General features: G+C 35.9%; 1 pseudogene; it reads right to left on the reverse strand.

The window, feature by feature from the left end:
- Window positions 1–9,336: 9,336 nt before the first annotated feature.
- Window positions 9,337–10,212, reverse strand: LOC114045154 (annotated as a pseudogene).
- Between the last annotated feature and the right edge of the window lie 8,480 nt (window positions 10,213–18,692).

Consider the following 18,692-nt stretch of genomic DNA (forward strand, 5'->3'; position numbering starts at 1 on the left):
CCCCCATGCTTTCCCTTCTTTTCCATCCTCTGTCTCTCAGTTTAACTACAGACCAACTATAGCTTTCTTTTCAGAAGCCTTAGGATCAGATTTCTCTTCAAAGTTGAAGGTTACAGACAATCATGCTTGCTATTTGCCTGTATATAATACTCTCATACTTTCTGTAAGTGGCTTTAAATTTAAGTTTCCCTGAGATAGTGGCTTAAGCCTGACTTAGGCTAGTCACCTGGTAGTTTAGGTCAGATATTGGAATGAATCACACATTTTAAGATCATGTAATGATGAACAAAAAGAGATATTAAAATGTCTCATAACTCTACCCCACCCCCCACAGCCTCTATAAGGAATTTGTTTGGTCAACAACATGGAATACAGTGACTTAGCAGGCCTTGGAATATCTATCACATTGGAAGGGCCTCAACTCCACTTGAGAGGACCTTTTTAGTCCCTTAGGTTAGCAGGAATCTAGTCTATATGGACTGAGGCCACTAGGAAACTGCATTAATAGCAAGGTGGCTTCAGCTTTAATCCCCTGGATTCATCAATTATCAAGGACAGTTTCCTTATCTTTTAGGAAATTACATGGCTGTAGGGTGAGCTGAGGTGGAGGCTAGCCTAACACATATCTCTAAACATCTTATTTTTATCCAAGACATAATAGATTGGTTACCGAATACCCCCTTTTTTGGTATACATTCAATGGAAAACTGCCTATGATTTCCCTGAGCCCAAAGTCCTACCTCCACAGCATTTAACATAGGCTTGAATACATAGCTGATTTAGGCAGCTAAATGGCACAGTGCTAGATTATAGTGCTAGACTAGGAGTCATGAAGACCTAAGTTCAAATCAGTCTCAAACACTTATTATCTTTATAACTTTGGATAAGTCATTTAACCGTTATCTGTATCAGTTCTTTCAATGGTAAATGGGGATCATAATAGCACTTACATCTCAGGGTTGTTATATGGATCAGATAAGGTAAAATTTGTACAGCACTTAGTACAGTGCCTCGAATATAGTAGGTGCTTAATAAATACTTATTTCTCTCAACCCCCATTTAAGTCATTCATGGAATGAACACAAATCTAAGAGACAAAGCTTTATGTCCAGTGCCACCTGTAAATAGCTAAGGGACCTTAGGTAAATGGCTTGACCCTTTGGTGTCCATTTTTCCTCTCTATAAAGATGATTATCACCTATTGTGAAGTTCAGAAGGGATAAGAAGTATGACTAAGCTCTGAAAATTCTTTGAATGGTAGAGGTCATTAATCTCTTTCTGAAGAGTTTAAAAAGCACATCACTTTTATGATCCCATGGCCATATTTCCTCCTAATCATTTTTCTGCAATGAAGTTTGTGGTTGATGTGAACAATTGTGCCATTAGCCAAAAGCCCTGAGGACATCATTAGTTCCTCTGGTGAATGAGACAACACAAAATAGTTAAAAAATTAGCCAGAGTCATAGTAAGATTGGAATTAAACTAGTAGCAAAAAAAAAGGAGCCAAAATATATCAATAGTTTTTAATATCAATTCATGTGATCCATAATGCCAAGTTGTACTGTTTTTTAAAATAATTTTAGAGTAAACCTATCAGAACCACAGTTTACTGATAATCACATCTATGCCAAGTCAAGGAATAGAATGCCTAAGAGAAAAATAGATTTAAGAAGCTAATGGCAGTTTAAGAAGATGCTATTTGAGGGCGGTGGAGACAAGATGAAGGAGCAAAAGCAGTGACTTGCTTGAGCTCTCCCCCAAACCCCTCCAAATACCTGTAAAAATGACTCTAAACAAATTCTAGTGCAACAGAACCCACAAAAGACAGAGTGAAACAAAGTTCCAGCCCAAAACAACCTGGAAGGTTGACAGTCAAGTTCTGTTGTACTGGGCTATGAGAGGAGTGCAATTAGGTGTGACTGGGCCAGCAAAGTCAGGGCCCCAGCAAACCCAGAGCAGGCCTCAGGGGACTTAATCACAGGGTGAGTTGAATATGAAGGGATGATATCTAAAAATAAAATTAAGAAGTAAGAGAGAATAATAATGGGAGGAGGAGAAAGGGAGAGGTAGAATGGGGTAAATTATCTCACATAAAAGAGGCAAGATAAAGCTTTTACAGTGGAGGGGAAGAGGGGGGACATAAGAGGGAATGAATGAATCTTACTCTCATCTGATTTGGCTTAAGGACTGGATAACATACATACTCAAGTGGGTATGGAAATCTAATCTCACCCTTCAGGAAAATAGAGGGAAAAGGGATAAGAGAGGGGGGATAATAGAAGGGAGCACAGATTTGGGGAGGGGATAATCAGAAGCAAACACTTTTGAGGAGGGACAGGGTCAAAGAAGAGAATAGAATAAATGGGAGAGCAGAATAGGATGGAGGGAATTATAGTTAGTCTCTCACAACACAACCATTATGGAAGTGTTTTGCATGACCCATATTGAATTGCTTGTCTTCTCAATAAGGGTGGATGGGGAGGGAGGAAGGGAGAGAATTTGGAACTCAAAGTTTCAAAAACAAATTTAAAATGTATTTTTACATGCAACTGGGAAATAAGATATAAAGGTAATGGGGTATAGAAATCTGTCCTGCCCTACAGGAAAATAGAAGGGGAAGGGAATAAGAGAAGGCAGGGTGATGGAAGGGAGGGCAGATTGGGGAAAAGGGTATTCAGAATCCACACCATCTTGGGGTGGGGAGAGATGGGGAGAAAATTTGGAACTCAAAATCTTGTGGAGGTGAATGTTGAAAACTAAAAATAAATTAATTAATTAAAAAAATGAAGATGCAATCTGAGAATTGTATTTGAATTTCTGAAATATTAATTAAAATATAGAAGCAGCCCCTTAGCCAGAGATGGAGAACACCAAACAAGGTCTGATAAAATATATTTTTCTAGTATTGAAAATCTAAAGAAAAATGCTTTAAAATGAAAAGGAAGGTAGAGGAAGAAAACTACCTGTGTATATGTGCCAAGCTAGATTTTGTTATAGAAAAAAACAAGAGGTTACAATATGGAACAGATGTATCACTTTAAACATTCAAAAGCTCACAGGCAAAAAAAGAGTCAGTGATAATATCCTTGCCTTCAAATGTTTTCAGGTAATTTGACAACTCTTATATTGAAATATTTTTTTCTGGATTTTCTTGATACCAGAAGGCAAAATTAGGAGAAATGAGCAAAAGTTGCAAAGCAGGCAATTTTATTTTCAATGTAAAAATATTTTCTAGCAATTAGAGTGATGCAAAAGTAGAATATCGAGGGGGTGGAGCCAAGATGGCAGAGGGAAAGCAGTGACTTGCTTGAGCTCTCCCCCAAACCCCTCCAAATACCTATAAAAAATGGCTCTAAACAAATTCTAAAGCAGCAGAACCCACAAAAAGACAGAGTGAAACAAATTTCCAGACCAAGATAACCTGGGTGGTTGATCAGAAAGATACATCGCGCCTAGTGGGGAGAGGAGTGCAGTGCTGCTTGGGCACGCAGGCCACAGTGACCCTAGAGCAGGCCTCAGAGGACTGAATCGCGGGCAGCTGTGGCAGTTTCCACACTTCTCAACCCACGAATGCCAAAGACAACTTAGAAGGTCAGTGGGAAAAGTCTGTGACTGCAGCGAGAGAGGAGCTAGGTCTCAGCCGCAAGTCTTGAGTGCAACCCAGGGCCACGGCTGTTTCCTGAGCTTCTGGCCCACAGACTGAGGGGGAATTCAGTGTCTGATCAGAGGGGGATTGCAGGGATCTCTTTGCAGTGCTGAGGCAGGAATCTCTTGCTTTGCCCGTTTTTGGATCTGGGTCCCAGTTCTCAGGGGCAATCCTGGGGTGAGGAGAAGCTCTGGTGTGGTGGAGCTTGTAGTGGCTGTGGAGAGGAAACACCTCACCCCTTATCATACCACCTTGGAAGAACTGAAAATTTACAGGTCCCTAGAAGTAGCTCTGAAAACAGCTATACAAACCCCCAAAGCTTGGGACAGTATATTCTCCACACTCTTACCTTAACAAAGAGTTTAAAAGTCAAGTTAATTGACTGGGATCATGAGCAAACCTCACAAAAAGAGTCAGACTACATTTTCTTACTTTGGTGAGGAAGAAGATCAAAACATACAACCAGAAGAAGACAACAAAGTCAAAGTTCCTACATTGAAAGCCTCCAAGAAAAATACGCATTAGTCCCAGGCCTTGGAAGAGCTCAAAAGGGATTTTGAGAAGCAAGTAAGAGAAGTAGAGGAAAAACTGGTAAGAGAAATGAGAATGATTCAAGAAAATCATGAACAACAAGTCAACAGCTGGTTAAAGGAGATCCAAAAAAATACTGAAGAAATTAACACCTTAAAAAATAGCCTAACCCAAATGGCAAAAGAGGTCCAAAAAGCCAATGAGGAGAAGAATGCCCTAAAAAGCAAAATTAGCCAAATGGCAAAGGAAGTCCAAAAGATTACTGAAGAAAATACTTCCTTAAAAATTAGAATAGAGCAATTAGAAACTACTGAATTTATGAGAAATCAAGACTCTGTAAAACAAATCCAAAAGAATGAAAAATTAGAAAACAAGATGAAATATCTCATTGAAAAAACAACTGACCTGGAAAATAGATCCAGGAGAGAGAATTTAAAAATTATTGGACTATCTGAAAGCCATGATCAAAAAAAGAGCCTAGACATCATCTTTCAAGAAATTATCAAGGAAAACTGCCCTGATATTTTAGAACCAGAGGGCAAAATAGAAATTGAAAGAATCCACCAATCTCCTCCTGAATGAAATCCCCAAAGGAAAACTCCTAGGAATATTGTAGCCAAATTCCAGAGTTCCCAGGTCAAGGAGAAAATATTGCAAGCAGACAGAAAGAAACAATTCAAGTATTGTGGAAACACAATCAGGTTGGCACAAGATTTAGCAGCTTCTACATTAAGGGATTGCAGGGCATGGAATATAATATTCTGGAGAGCAAGGGAAATAGGATTACAACCAAGAATCACCTACCCAGCAAAACTGAGTATAATCCTTCAGGGGAAAAAATGGTCATTCAGTGAAGTAGAGGACCAGAGCTGAATAGAAAATTTGACTTTCAAATACAAGACTCAAGTGGAACATGAAGAAGTAAACAGGAAAGAGAAATGAAATGACACAGAGTAATATAAGTGGAGGAGCAGGTGGGTGGTGCAGTGGACACAGTCTCACACCTGGAGTCAAGATAACTCATCTTCCTGAGTTCAAATCTGGCCTCAGATATTTACTAGCTGTGTCACTTAACCCTGTTTGTTTTAGTTTCCCCATCTGTAAAATGAACTGGAGAAGGAAATGGCAAGCCACTCCAGTATCTTTGCCAAGCAAAACCCTAAATGGGGTCACAAAGAGTCAGATATGACTGAAATGACTGAACAACAACAAAATATAAGTGGAACTAAAAAAACAATTTATGCAATGATGACAATATTGCAAAGGAAAACAACTGTGAAAGAAATAAGAATTCTGATCAATGCAATGAGAAAGCATGAAGCCATTGTGATCTAGTGGATAGGTCCATAGACTTAGAGTCAAGAGCTGGGTTCAAATTCTTCCCAGGACTCTTATTAACTATGTGACCCTAGACAAGTCACTTAACTTTTTCATACCTCAGTTTCGCATCTTTAAAATGAGGAATAGAACTTGCTAGCATCTAACCTTCTTTCATACTCTAAATCCATGATCCTTTTTACTCCAAAAGACCAATGATGGATGAATCATGCTCCCTACCTCTTCACACAGATGTGATGGACTACAGCTTCAGAATGAGATGTGTGTGTTCAGATATGACCAATGTGTGCATTTGTTTTGTTTGGCTATGCTTATTTGTTACAAGGGAAGAGTTTTTTGTTGTTGTTGTTTTTTGTTTTTGTTTTTTTTTTGTACAGGATTGGAAGAGAGTTAGTTGCAGGGACATAGCAATGATACTCAAAAATAGAAAGAAATGGAAAAAAAGAACATCAAAGAAACATTTTTTCATTGTTTTTCAAAAAGACACAAGCAAACAGGACAGTTTTACAACTGTAGTGCCAATTTTATTTTATGCTCTGAAAAAAAACAAGCTATACTCTAGTAGAAATTCATCATTTTATGTACCATCTTTTTTCTGCTCTTCTTTGTATATGGAAATAATTATGGTTTGTCAAGTTCAAAGCAACAAAAAATAACATTTAAAAAAAGTAGAATGTTGTACCTCAAGAGGTAAAGGTTCCACCTTATTGGTGGTGTTAGAGTGAAGACTGGATGATCATTTGTGTTTTGAGCATAATGGAGAAGGCATTATTTTTCAAGTATGGGTTTGACAAGATGGGCACTGAAATTCCATCCATTTGTGAAATTATCTAATTCTGTGTTTGCATTTCTGTTGAGCAGAGATTCTATAATTTTAGTGATTTTTAGTGACAGGGTCTACTTTAAGTTGAATAAGTAAATAACAATGAAGAAATGCCATGTTTGAAAATGATGTTGACTTCTAAATGCCGATTCAGGGAAGCTGAATTATTTAAACTGAAAAAGTGTGAATAATTTTATTTGGCATTAAGACAAAAAAAATACATCCAGCCTAAAGTTATAGCATGTACATAAGAAAAATATCAATACCTAAAAAGGGGCGGGGTATCAATGCCTAAAAAGAAGGGCAACTACTAATAGCTGCCAGTATAAAATGTGTCATCTGAAAAATCTATCTATCTATCTATCCATCTATGTATCTATCATCTATTTATATTATGACATTTTATTTTATGAGAGGCATTGTTGTATAGTAAAATGCATACTAAAATTGGGCTTAGGAGAAACCTGGGTTTGTATCTGACTTCTATACTATCTGTATAACAATGGGTAGGTGACAACTACCCTGAGACTCAATTCCTACATGTGTATATAAGACATAATACTTGCATTAAGTACTTTAGTATAAGGAAAACTCTATCTTTAAAAAAATACACTTAATAAACAACAAATAAAATCAGCATTTTCTTCTACAAAGTAGAACAGAAAAAAAGAATGTACATGAAACAATTTAAATTACTTAGAACTTGCTATTTTTAAAGTATATGATAAATTCAACATGGTATTTTATTTGTTTCCGAGTTAAGAATACTTCATTTCTCCACACCCACAGGAATGTCCTACCTCCAAATTCTTGCTTTAAGATAGTCATTTTTCCCCAAGTTCAAAGGACAAAAAGGAAATATTTAATTATTTATTATTGCTAGGAAATTCATTCCATAAAGAAAGTATTATAAGTTAATTATATGAAATTATAAATTGGAACTTTACTCTCATCTTAGAAAAAAATAAAACTTGCAATTAGCACTATACAAAAGCAATTCAAGTCATAGGACATTTTAGAAATGAGTGATATATCTCATTGGGAAGTTATTGGTAAAAAAGAAAAACTACAAGCGTAAGCAACTTTAAACTTAGTATAGATACTATCTGTATTTAGGCACAACAGTTTGAAAAAGTACTGTGTACTGAGCAATAGAATATGAGAAGCCAAACTTGAGAACAAAAACTGTATACAATCATTTAGAAAAATAATCCAAACTCTTGCTAGTTTTTCATAGGAAATACCCTTAAATCAAATTTGCTCAAGATTAATTGACTAAGATGACCTAAACATCAGCATGCCTGATTGAAATACAATAGATTAATATTATCATGATATATTTAGAATTTTTCACATAATTATTGTTAGTCTTTACAGTTACACTCTAACATACTAAAATCTCTATTGAAATCCTGAATCATATGGAATCTCAATTAGCTGAAGTTAAACAAAATAGAAAAATATGATAATCAAAATAGATTTTCTTTATGAAATCCACACACTTGGGACAGCTAGGTGGTGTATTGGATTGAGCATGGGCTCTGGAGTTAGGAGGACCTGAGTTCAAAACCAGTCTCAGACACTTGACACTTGCTAGCTGTGTGACCCTGGGCAAGTCACTTATCTCTGATTGTCTCATCAAAAATAAAATAAAATACACACATGCTTTATTTCAGATATCCTCAGTCCTAGATTGTGAGCTTGGAGGGGAGGAATTATGTAGAGCCTGTATTCTATAAATCCACTAATCCACAAATGTACGTAACTTCAAGAGTATTGATGATAATCACTGGGACAAGCATGAGACTATTCTACATACACTTCTAAATATACATGCAGCAATATTCATTTCCTATTGCCAATAGTACTCTTCACAATACTTCTAAAAACCTAAGCCACTGTAGCAAAATGCTGGTCAATACAGTTAGGAGACTTTCTCAATCAGTTTACTTGTTTGGAAGATTGTCTCATGAAAATGTTAAGTTTACACTTAAAGTGATTGGATTAAGTATAGAAGTAGACAGGTTAAAAACCTGTTTTATCCAAGGCCATTATCATTAGAAATATGATTAGCATTTCATAAATGTCCTGAATGTATTGTTTAAGCTTATTAACACTTGTTTTCTTTTCAAAGAGTGGATTATTCAGATTTTCATTATTCTTAAGGAAGTGAATGTGCTGATTTCAAATCCAAGGTTTGTGTATCAAAAAGAAAGCAGGAAATGATGAGCAATCCATCTTTCACTAAATAATGACTTTATACTTTTTTTGCAAACTTATTTTCCACTTTCAAATAACAGAAAAGAAGCCAATGATTTATGAAAATCTTAAAGAGGTGGGAGAGTAGCTCCTGTTACATGTTTTGAAATCTCTAAAAGTGTGGATATCATTTAAAACCAAAACAGTGTTACTGAAACTCGATGGTACCAGAGGAAAGTTTACTGTAGTTGATGGTGCTACTAGATCATCTCATATATTGCTTTCATGAATCACTTCCTGATTCTCTGCCACCACCAGTATGCTTCTTAACTCCAAATGCATCTCCAATCTCAGCACCACTTGTTGGATTACTGACATTTATGATACCACAGTCTGATCCTTTAGGCCCAAACCATTGAAATATTCTGCCCAAATCTTTTGTGAATATACTATTTGAAAGACCCTGTTTTATTTTATTATTTCTTGTATAGATTTCTTCTTCATTCCTAAAATTTAAAACATAAATGCTAAGAGCAGATGTCTCTGTGCACAATAGATGCATTGTGATCAAAACCAGTCATAATAGTTGGCTCTACATAATTTCTGGGCTATCTGTAGTCTTCTCATCAGAGGCCACTATGCCTCCTTACTTTTGGCATCTTCCACTGTACCAACCAACATGTTTACTGCCTTTTTGATGTGGAGGGACCTATAGAGGATATTAGAGTCCCATGAATTTCCAATGCAAAGTTGTACATATTCCTTTTTAAATTTGTCTACAACTTCATCATGAATGCTTTCATGCAGAAACAGTTATTGTACATAGTTTGCCTGCTCTTCCCACAGCCACAAAAAAGCTGAAAGAATAACTAAATTAAGACCTGTATCTACAAAAGCAATAATAGTATTGTTTCCTTGAAGTTTTAACAAATTTCTCTCATACCTCTCCTGTGCCATGACTGCCAACTGTTTTCCCACTTGGTTGCTTTCTGTGAGGGACAACAGATCTACCCACTACTCATCTTTGGCCATTGCTGTGCTAATATCACCAACACCACATGTCATGCAATTGATTGCACCAGGTAAGTTGTTGTCTTCTAAAACTTTCACAACTATCTTTGTGGCAGCTGCTCTAATGAGTGAAGTTGTTGCTACACTTTTCCAATGGCAAACATTTCCACAAATCAAACAATGACATTATTCTAGCCAAATGCAGCCATTAGGAAGTTGAATGTGGTGATGATTCCAACTAAACCCAAAGGATTTCACTGTTCAACGAGCTCATGGCCAGGTCTTTCTGAAGGAAAGATGGGTCCTCCAATAATTTGTAATAAACCAACAGCACAATCGCAGGTATCCACATACTACTGAATTTCTCCAGCAACTTCCATTAAGATTTTTCCCACCTCCAAGGATATCAAGTTTCCTGAGAGTTGGATCTTCTGTTGCAAGGCTTTGTCAATCTTTCTTTCTTTTTTTCTCCATGTTTAGGAGCTGAAATATCTGCCCTTATTTTCCAGACTTCTTTGGCTTTCTCTAGTATTTCTTCATAGTCTACCACGCTGGCCTGATAGACTCCTGCTATAGGCTCATTCTTAGCTGGACAGTTGCTTGTAACAGTCTTGCATCTTCCACCCCAGGTCCCATTATACATGCTTTCATTTTCTTCTAGCATGGAATTTTCAAAGATACTCTGCTTTCCTGTGTTTCCTTCTAGTCTTGCTCTTTTTTCTTTCCTGTTTATTTAAAAAAATGTTTCAATGACCCTATTTTCTCTTTTTTCAATTTCTTTTTCTTTTCTTCATTTTGGGGGGAATAGGAGTAATATGATCAATAATCCCACCATTCCTCTCAATGTTTCTACTTAGCTCCCTCAAAAATAAAGAACAAAACAAAACCCTTGTAATAATATTCAATTCATCAAAGCAAATGAACACATTGGCCATATCCAAAAATGTATATTTCATTTTGCACCCTGAGTACATATTTCTGTCAGGAGATAGATAGCTTGTTTCATTAGTGGTGCTAAATTGTCATTGGTCACATCATTTAACTCTTTACAATGTAGTTTTTTATTGTATCAATTGTTCTCTGGCTTCTGCTCACTTTGCTTTAAATTAGTTCATTCCTATATTGCTCTGAAACAATTCTTTTTGTCGTATGGAACAATAGTATTCCATTACTTGTATATATAACAACTTACTTAGTGATTACTTAATTGTTGGTACCTCCCTTCGTTTCCAATTATTTGCTATAACAAAGGGAACAGATATAAAATCTTCTACATTTTAACTTATATAAAGCCTTTTCTCTCTCATTCATGCCTCAGGAGTATAGGTTTACAAATGACATTGCTGGGTTAAAGATTACGCAGTGTTTAGTGACTTTTTTATGCATAGTTCCAAATAGTATACCAGAATAGCTAGACCAATTCACAACTCTACCAAGACTGAATGAGTGTAATAACCAATTCATTATCTGTCATTTTCTTCTTTTTTGTCTTTTCCAATCTTATGGGGGTAAAATGGAACCTTTTAATTTGCTATTCTTATTATTAGTGATTCAGAACCTTTTTTACATATAATTATAGATAGCTTATGTTTTCTTTTCTTTTTTTAATAACTGCCTGTTTATATACTTTAATATTTTTGGTATTGAGGAATGACTCTTGTTCTTCTAATTTGATTCTTTTATATCTTTTTTATATCTTAGATTTCAGACCTTTATTGGAGAAAGTTGCTGTATTTAGATGCCTTTTCTTCCTCCCCACTTTTTTCCTAATTTCCCCTGAGATTGTTGACTTTTTGTTTTTTTTTTCCAGATGGCTTTCAGTATTGTTTATTTTTAGCTTTGCATGGCACTGAATAAATAAATTGCTATAGGTCCTATTGTCTTTTTTATAATATTTGCACATCTTAACTATAAAAAAAATTCTATTTATTTAGGCCTTTTTTGGTAAAGATTATTTTATAGTTAACTATCTAAATGAGAATTACTTTTTAATGTTTAATTGATATTTTCTATCATCACTGTCCCTTTGCAATGACTGTAACTTTCTGTTCTCTGTATTTCTCCATCATTTCCTAAGAATTTCTTCATTCTGGAAGATCACTTCAGCCATCGAACTCATGCCTGATTGGTACCCTCTGCCCCTGTGGTCCATCTCTCTGATTGGAGGGAGGAGAACTCTTCCCAGAACCTTTATTTTAGGAGGGTACCCAGTCCATCTACCTCTTCATTTCCCCCCTGGGTGCCCTCCTATGGACTTCTCAATCATGCCCTTTCCTCTCTTCCTACCCCACTCCTTTTCAGCTTCCCCTTTTTTTGTATAGTCTTCCCCAGTAGAATGTAAGCTCCTTGAAGCAGGGATTGTCTTTTGCCTGTTCCCCCTTAGCACTTAGCCCAATGTCTATCACATAGAAAATGTTAGTTAAATATTTATTGGCTGACTCCCCCCCCAAAAAAAACTCTGACTTGTAACAAATAAGTACAGTTAAAATAAATTAATTAAATGATAGTTCATGCATAAAAATGTACTACCCCATTCTGTACCTATTATACCCTATCTCTGTGCCAAAAATGGGAGGCATATTTCTCCACTGTACCTCTGAAATCATGATTAGTCCCTGCACTGATCAGAACTCTAAAGTCTTTTTAATGTTATTTTCCTTTACGACACTTTGCTCATTGTATACGTTTTCTTCTACCTTTGCTTGTTTTTCAAAGCAACAGATGAGAATTTTTTACATCTTTTTTTCCTTCTGAATTACTAATATCATCAAATTTCAGATACGACTGTCATAAAATCATACGATTTATGCTGGAAGCTGCCATCTAGACCACAACCTCATATTTTAGATGATGTGTTATTGTCGTTTTGGTCCTTCAAAGAACCAGCTGGGGTGGGAGTTTTGGTCTAAAAAATCATACTGTACTCTTAGCCAGGAGCAGGACAGCCAGCAAGCATGACTGATAATAGTTTATTATCCCTGCCTCCTCCCATGGTCTTGGTCTGAGCCACCAAGATAGAAATTCCCTGGATGGGAAAGTAGAACCTGGTGTCCTGGCCTTTCCTCATGAACTTCCTACAACATGTCTTGGGAGAGTAGTTAAGCTTGGTTCAAAAAATTTGCTAAGTTCTGTCCTTTGCCATTATCTGGGCCTAGTCCTTACCCTCTAACTATCTTGAGTAAGACTGCTTAAACCACATTCTTCCTCCTACCGCACTAATGGGTAGCCCAGCTGGTAACCTTAGAGCTCTTCTCTTTACTACCTTTCTCGATAAATTAGAATATCTGCAGGTTAATGTGTTCTAGAGAATGGTTTCTGGGGTAAGTAGGGATTATTAATCCCTGGGTCATAAGCCCTTTCTTAGTACAGAACAGAGTTGCCGAAGTGAGGATAAAGGCTCCCTTGATCACTAGCTCAGAAAATCAAGACCTAACAGCACTGTCTTTTGTTGTATCTACCTCTCTCTTTTTTTCTTTTTCTACCTCTTCCTTTTTCAGATGGTATCACTGGCTTTTCTTGGCTCATTACTTCCTGATTTTTCATCTTCTCCTTTATTGAGTACTATGTTTTTTTCTTTTTGATTAATGAGGTTCTAGAGGGTGTTGTGCTTGGTTGGAACCTTTGACTTTGCCATCTTTGCTTAAAATCCACTTATTGTTATTTTCTTTGGCATTTAACAATTCTGAATTGATAGAAAATCTTTCATTGTCTTCACATTACCTCTGAATCAACTTGCTTTTTCCTCTCCCCTAGTGATTCCTCCATATTATTTTAGCAGTGAACAAGATTTTCCTGGTTCTTAAATGATTTTTTAAAAATTAATTTATTTTGATTTATCAACAATCACTTCCATATGCTTTTGAGTTTAAAATTTTTCTCCCCCGTCCTCCCCAGTACCCTCCCCAAGATGGCACACAATCTGATATAGGCTATCCATATACATTCCTATTAAACATGTTTTCACATTAGTGATATTGTAAGCAAGAATTAGAACCAATAGGAGGAACCACCAGAAAGAGGAAACAAAACTCAACAGAAGAAAAAAAAATAGCAAATAGTATGCTTTGATCTGCATTCAAACTCCATAGTTCTTTCTTTGGAGGTAGATAGCATTTTCCATCACGAGGCCTTTGGAGATTCTTAGATCCTTGTATTGCTGGGAAGGGTTAAGTTTATCAATATTAGCATTGCACAACATGACTGTTATTGTGTATAACATTCTCTTGGTTCTGCTCATTTCCCTCAGCATCAGACCATGCAAGGCTTTCCAGGTTTTTCTGAAGTCAAGCTGTTGATCATTTCTTATAGCACAACAGTATTCCATTATGTTCATATACCACAACTTGTTCAGCCATTCCCCAATGGATGGATCCCCTCAATTTTCAATTCTTTGCCACCATCTTAAATGATTCTTTAAATGAATTGCTCAATACGATGAAATACTGACTTACTAAATAAAAAAAATGGTTTGAAAATATTGCCAAGTCAGGGAATTATCTAAGCCAGTTATTCTTAATTGCTTTTTTTTTTTTTTGGTCAGAGTTGGTGGAATAATGAAGTAACATTTCCCCAGGAAACTGGACATTTAGACCCACTAACCGAAACATGAAATTCCTCTGCGTCTACTTCCCCTCATTGGCCCCTCTCACTCTATGCTTCCAGGATGGGCAAAAAAGAACAAAACGCATAAATCTGCTATCATGAGGGTAGCCAGAAATAGGTACAGAGATGGGGAATACAGAAATCTTGGTATGTTCAAGGGTGGGGAATATGGAGGCAGACTCTTTAAGAATCACTAATCTAACTGTGACCTAGTTCAATGCATTAAAATACTTATGAAATTCACTTCTATTTCAATCTTCTCCTGTCTTAAAATACCTGTATTACCCACTGATTCTGTTTGCCTTCCCCTTTTGATCAAATGTGAGATAGCAGTATTTAGAATCTTATAATTAATATGAACACATTAACTGTAGGTAATCCAATACCTAAAAGGAACTTATTAGTCTTTCTTGTCAGGATAGCCTGGCAAAAATCCTTCATCATTCTGACTTTTCACTTATGAGTGGTGTTTTATCTGCCTTTAAAAGTTGAACTTCCAAAGTTAAACTTGAAAAAAGGGAACAAAACAACTGAAAACCTTCCTTATGAGCTTCTATGTGGACTTAGTCCCAGCTTGGTCGTGAAGTAAGTCATCCTTTTACTGTGCTTGTTTTTGAGACCCTGTGGGTTTTATGACATGAGCACAGCACAGTAACTCAAGATGACTTTATTCCCTGTGAAGAAGTCTTTGGATATGCTTTATGGGCAAGGGATTGGTTCATGTGTTATTTGACCTGTTTTAGAGCTTCTAAAATTATTTTTACTTTCATTTCCAATACTTCCTGAGTAAGGGAAGAATAGTAATATTAGTGTCATTTGAGTTTGGTTCATTTGCCAGAAAGCTAGAGAGAAAATGCCTGAATTTCCTTTTCTACTTCATGAACTCACCCCCAGGTGAAAGAGATAAAATCCATTTCTTTACAAAAATTAAATAACCAATGAGAATAAGATCATCTTGAATCACAGCACAAGTGACCAAGCTACTAGTTTTAAATTGGTGCCAGTGGACCATGGGAATATTGAATCTAAAGGAGAGAGTATGGATGGTATAAATTACAAGTGTTTATTCCCTAGATTTTCAGTCGATTGACTGGAATATTTGTTGTTTCGTTTTTGGTTCAAATTGTTGTCTCCTATTCATTTAACGAGAAATGGAATTGGCTGATGCCAGATGATACTAAGAAATATTTTCTACAAGTTTGTTAGAGATAATTGAAAGGAAATTCATTTATAGGTGCAAAGTACCACTAAAGTCTTCCTCTAGTGGTTCATTTGAGGTGATTATGGATGAATTAATGAATCAATCAATTAACTTGAATTTATTTAGCACCTAGAAATGTCAAGCACTATGTTAGGTATTGGAAAACCAAATTATGTAAATAAAACAATCTCAGACCTCAAGGTTCTTACATGTCATTGGGACAGATGTACAAAAAATGAGTAGACACAGATTATATACAATTAAATACAATAAAATTTCGGGAAGGTACTAGGAGTCTAGCATGTATGTATGTGTGTGTGTGTGTGTGTGTGTGTGTGTGTGTGAGTGTGTGTGTAAAGACCTCCTGTAGAAGAACAAAAGGAATTCTAAGAGATGGAAATGAGGAGGCAGCACATTTGGGACATGGGAGACAGAGCTGCATAACAGAAGTCATGCCATGTGGGAAGGCCATTTAGAGCAATTTGTCTCTACCACAGAAAACATAAAGAAGAAATGTGTAATATATTTGGACAGGTAGTTTGGAACCAGATTGTGAAGGTCTTTAGATGCTTAACAGAAGAATTTATATTTGATTCTAGAAGTGTTGGGAAGCTCCTGGAGCTTCCTAAGTGACAAGACCATACACACGTTCCAGTACTGTCACTTTGGTAGCTATGTAGAATATGGATTGAAGAAGGGAGAAAGTGGAGTCAGGAAATCCAATTAGGAGCCCATAGTCATTGCCCAGGAGAAACATGATGAGGATCTGAAATGGTGATGTGTATATTAATAGGGCAAAGTGAATGATTGTGAGAGAAGGTAGAATTGGCAAGATTTCCCAAGTGATTAGCTATGGGACAAGGTGGGTAGAGAGAAGCTTGGTAAAATACAAGAAAGAGTTAAGGATAACGTTGAAATTTAAACTAGCTTCTCAAAAACAATTCCAAGTAACCATGTGTGGAAGACTCTACAAATCTGAGACTATTCCGATTCTAGGCCTAACCACAGACTTGCCCATCTGATACCTAAAGAACAGTCTAGCTAAGACCAGAATATCTCATTTCCACCTAGGTTGGATATCAGATGATTAATTTTTTATCTCTATAATTTTCAGAGTTCACCGGTTTGGAACCAGGTGTAGTGATCAATGTAAGCGGAGACTATATTGACATTGATGAAACTATGAATCCTTGAGGAACTGAAGCGGTGATAAAGTAAACCAATGGGACATGAATGAGATTCTTTTAATTTGTGCTAGTCACAGTGTTTGTTGAGTACAATGAATAATTGTAGACTTTATCTGCTGCATCCATTCTGTTCGTTCAAATGTCAAATTTATGGAAAGACATAATTCTATTCCTGCCCTGTTCAGAGTGTAATTAGAAATATAACTAGAAAACATATACTGGATATGAATTGTTTATTATGAATGTAAGTGAGCAAAACCAGAAAAAATTTTCAATTAATTCATCAATATTACATAGATGAAAATTTTTGAAGATTTTTTACAAATTGATAATGAATGAAATGAGCATAACCAAGAGAAAATGTATTCAATTTCAACATGATAAAAACAATAACTTTGAAAATTTTAAGAACTTTGATCAGTGAAATGATCATTTGTGATTCAAGAGAACAGATGAGGAAACTTGTTAACCATGACTGAGAGGTGATTGATTGAAGATATAGATGAGGTCACTTTATTTTTTGTTTTACTTAATTATTTTACTTCGATTTAAGAAACCTCTCATGCAGTGGGAGTAATTTAGAAGTTTTGTAATGTAAGAGGAAAACACAATGACAAAACTTTTAATGTGTCTCATCCTGTCCTTTGCTAACACAAAACATGCTACCATAAATAATTTGGTGTATATGGCAACATTGTGTTATTGATGTCTTTGTGTGACTAGCAGTAGTGTCTCTGTGTCAAAGGATGTGGATAATTTGGACACTTTCCTAGCATAAATCCAAATTGTTTTACAATGTTATTAGGTTAATTCATAGATACATCAACACTGTTTAGTCCACTGTCTTTCCACGATCCCTGCAATGTTGAAAATACACATCTTTTATCATCTTCGTTGGATATTAAGTGAAAATTCAGTATTCTTTTGATTTGTATGCTCCTCATAATACTTGACCTTGATCAATATCATGTTTGCTTGTAGTTTGAAATTCTTTTGAAAATTGCTGATATCCTTTGGCCACATCAATTTGGAATATATTTGTATCATATCTCTATCTATCTTGGATATCAAATATTTATCATTTTCTGAAAATTTGTTTTTCTCAATAAATAGCCTCCCTTTCATCACCTAAATACACAGATTTTCTTCATGTAAAAGCTTTTTTCAATTTATTATAATCAAAATCATGCATTTTGGGGAGACAGAGTAGGTAGAATTCTGGACCTGGAGTAAGGAAGAATTGAATTCAAATCTAGCCTCAGACACTTAATGGCTGTGTAACCCTGGGCAAATTATTTAACTTCTGTTTGCCTCAGTCTTATTATCTGTAAAATGAGATAATAATAGGACCTACATCCCTGGGTTATTGTCAGTACCAACAGAGATAATTATAAGGCTCTTAGCACAATGCCTTCATATAGTAAGCACTATTAGAAAGTTAGCTATTATTTTTCCTTCTATGATCAAGAGAATAATATTGTACTAATTGAGAATCTTCAAATACTTTGCTAACGGCTGCTATTTTGTATCTGCTTCTTAAAAATAAACATAATATAGTTTCTGTGGGCAGAAATTTTGGGAAATTTAAGAAGATGACCATCCAGTCTTAGAATTTATGATAGAGGAGAGGAAGCTGGGAATATTAGTCTAAGAAGCTTCCTATATTTGGGAAGAGACCCTATCAGAGTTCAAAGTAATGTTATATAGAATCCTATGAAATGAAATTCTACAAAGAAAGCTAGAAGGTAGGGATAGGAAGCTATAAGAATTAATTTTAAGAGGCACATAGAGAAACAATTCTGCTTATGAGAAAGAGTGAGACCTTTCAAAGGGCACTGATGTGGATGCATAGGGAATTCATCAATCGACTTCATTTAAAAAAAAAGACAAAATGGCATCAAAGGTGGGTAACAAGAGATAAATTATTAAGCAGTTATGGTTATCAGGAATGCTAAAGCTCAGAATGAGCTGAAGTTGGTATAAAAAGAAAAGGATAGAAAAAGTGTTTGCTTGTTTGTTTTAGCCATATCAGGAAAAGAGGGAGATCGCAGGAAGTAAAGGATACTGTTTGGGTTGGAGGGGATGATAAAGTATCCTTGAAATGTCTCAGGCTCAGTATCAGGCAAGCTATGAACCCTCTAGGAGCACAATAAT

The sequence above is a fragment of the Vombatus ursinus genome, unplaced genomic scaffold (assembly GCF_900497805.2).
Source record: "Vombatus ursinus unplaced genomic scaffold, bare-nosed wombat genome assembly UNPS02014778.1, whole genome shotgun sequence".
NCBI classification, from domain to species: Eukaryota; Metazoa; Chordata; class Mammalia; order Diprotodontia; family Vombatidae; genus Vombatus; species Vombatus ursinus.